The sequence below is a fragment of the Aplysia californica genome, unplaced genomic scaffold (assembly GCF_000002075.1).
Source record: "Aplysia californica isolate F4 #8 unplaced genomic scaffold, AplCal3.0 scaffold00446, whole genome shotgun sequence".
Taxonomy (NCBI): domain Eukaryota; kingdom Metazoa; phylum Mollusca; class Gastropoda; order Aplysiida; family Aplysiidae; genus Aplysia; species Aplysia californica.
Window position 1 is genome coordinate 85,241 of NW_004797716.1, and position 3,259 is coordinate 88,499.

Genomic DNA, 3,259 nt, shown 5'->3' on the forward strand with positions numbered 1-3,259 from the left:
ATGAGATTAACAATCACACATATAAACAATATCATAAAATATTTTTTCAATATGCACCTTTGAGGAGGAAATCCATGACAGCAGAAAGACACTTTTTTACCTCTTGTAAAATCACTACGTCACAGCAAATTGTCTCCATTTCTCAGTTCACCCATGTAATGAGTAATGACCCACATAATATGTAAAAACCCATCCCTTCCTACCCAATCATCATTAATTGACTTGTCAGCTGAAAACAAAACAAACAAGCTACATTTTTCAGAATGGTCAGGCCTCATTCATTATTTTCCCATCACGTAAAAGACCACCCCCAAAATAGACAAACGTCCCATCTGCTTATCCCTTTAGTCATCTGCCCAACCAAACTGATCGCAGCACACCTCAAAATATTTATCTTGATCCACCCGATGATAAAAACACACAGAATTTGAAAAACTCAGAATCACAGCAGAGATTTGACGGTACCTGAACGGTTTCCCTAAGACACGGGTGGTTACACACCTTGTTAGTCTCTATTGTAAACACAAGCACAGATCTCCCCTCCCTCTTAACACTGTTACCGACCTGAGAAATTATAAACATAACCTTTCAATTTAAACCACCCTCAAAAATATTCTTACGGACCAACCCATCAATTTATATATATAAAAGCAAAACTTGAATTCAGTATGAAGGAGGCGCTTATTATTCAAACTTCTTAAAACGCAAGCAGCTGGCAATGAAGAATGCTTGTTTCCCTGAATGGGAAGACCTGTAACCTTCTCCTCTCCCCCCCCCCCCCCCCCCCCCCCTTAACCATACTCAACGTCGTAGTTGTAGTTTGAAATAGCTGTTAGATATTTTTAGCTTCCGTGTTGCCCTCAGTGATCCTTACCTGCGATATTGCACTCACCTGAGAAAAAAAAATGCGATAAAAATATAGTAGAAAATAAATATGAATAATTTTAATATCAATGACCTAATTGGGTCGAAGGCAAGCATACGTCCACATTGTAAATACCTGACATTTGATCATTCACCTTGATGGATGACCACTTCCCTGTTTTACATGTACATAAACATATTATTATATCAAGCATCCGTATTTTTCATCTTTTTTGTTTTGTTTTGTTCATTAAAAGCTATGATTTTTCAAGAAAATAAATGATACAAGATTGATCATGTCATGCGCACTTTTTTCCTCTACAAAAATGAAAATAAAAAATGTGTACCAACACTAAAATGACACGTGTTTGTTGTTTTTGCTACTAAAATGTTCTTTAGTGAATGAATATATATCTGTTGTTTGGTTTTGTTGTTGTTTGTCTTTTTTTTTGGGGGGGGGTAGTTTTGTTTTCGTTTTGTTTTGTATGTTGTTATAACTTTTTTTTCTTTTAAGGAATCTTGAAATCGCTCACGGCAAGAGGACGTCAGTTAACTGCTTCAAGCACTGTTATTTTTTGTTACGTGTTCATGTTATGTCAAATATGCTTCGGTCGCCACCCGGGCAAAATTAAAAAATTCCTACCCACTGAAAATGTTAGGTGTGTCCAGCGCGCTCATATGACCTTATGCAGTTGCGTGCGCCGTAAAACACTTTACAAAAACAAACAAACAACTTTTTCATAAAGACATGTACGTCGGGCTACGGTAACACCACTGACAACAACACAGAACACAGGTATATGGTTACAGAGTACTGGTTGCTACTCGCTAGCTGCGAGTAATTGTCAATAGATCTATATAAACATGAATTTGTTGAATTAATATAGAGGCCTATATAGATTCTGTGTTAAATATCAACTCTACATACACATTCAAATGTTATGTTTTACGTATACTAACAACACAGCCCCTTCAAGAATGAGAACCAGCAAAGTTGCCGCAACTGTGGTAAGAAAAAGTAGCAAGGGCAACCAGTTAGAGCCTGTGTTGAAAGTTCTCCCACTAAGTGACAATACTGTTCAAAGACGTATTGATGAGATTCAGCAAATTTTGGGGAGTCATTGTGCAAAATGCTTAAAGGACGTGAGTTCAGTCTGTAACTGGATGAGTCCTCTTTGCCGGGAACTGAAGCTTTGCTCCTCGCTTTAGTGCGGTTCATAGAGGGTGAGGAAATAATGCAAGAATTGTTATTAATCTGTGAAAATGAAGGGAATAGATACCAAAGATGAGTCCATTTTCAAAGTGGTCCAGGAATTTTTTTTGGGGGAAACAGATCACTTTGACCAATATAATATTTGCCTGTGCAACAGATGGGGCACCGGCGATGACAGGTCAGTACTGTGGTTTTATAAGCTTCTTGAAGAAATCATTCCCTGGAATACTTACTATTCACTGTGTCATTCACAGACAACAGTTGATTGCAAAACCTGAGTGATAGTGATAGTCTGCATAAGATCAAAGCCCACGCTTTGAAGTCGAGGTTATCCCTATAATTGCGCCCTGAAAATGATGAGGACTTTCAATGCTAACTTTTGCACACTGGAGTCCGGTGGTTCTCAAAAGGAAACTGTTTAACACGATTTTTCTGCCTGTTTAACTCTGTGCTGGAGATTTTGCAAGAAACAGACTGTGACCTCTGTAATAAACTGAAAGAACACAAAAACAACATTGCGTGCCTCACAGATCTTTTCAAAAAGTTTAACTAGGTCAGCTTGCAGCTGCCAGGGGGGGGGGGGGCCAACCTGATCAAGGCAAAATCCATGCTTTCGTCAATCTTGTCGAAATTGGAAATATTCTGCCGAAACGCTGGCAGAAGAGAGTTTGCTGTTTCCTAGCTTGGCGGAGACACTGAAAGAAGGGCGCATGTCTCACAAGGAATTAGAAATAATGCCAAACACCTCAGAGATTTACATGCTGATATGAAGACAGGGTTCAGACCTACTGATATTTTTTAACAGGAATTTCCAGACTGGTTATGGACCCATTCTACTCAGAACCAAATCATTAGATTTTAGACACGTTGTTTTGTACCCTGCTGCTTGAGCTCTCTCTTTATTTGTGAATGCTAATATAATGCATGTTGCTATATCACATTGATGGTTGGGGCGGAGCAGGGGGCGCTGGGACTCAGAAGGGCCAAAAAGGGGGCAGAGGGCGAAAAAGGTTAGAAAACCACTGTGCTAGTTACAGTAGAATGGAAGGTGTGTATAGGAGTGGTTCGGACTGTGCGGGAGACAATGTTAGTTTGGCTGGTTTCAGTTCGACATTAGACATGTTAAATATGTTAGGGCTTGCTACAGGAAGGCGGCGTCCCTTTTGATTTTTATTTCAGCAG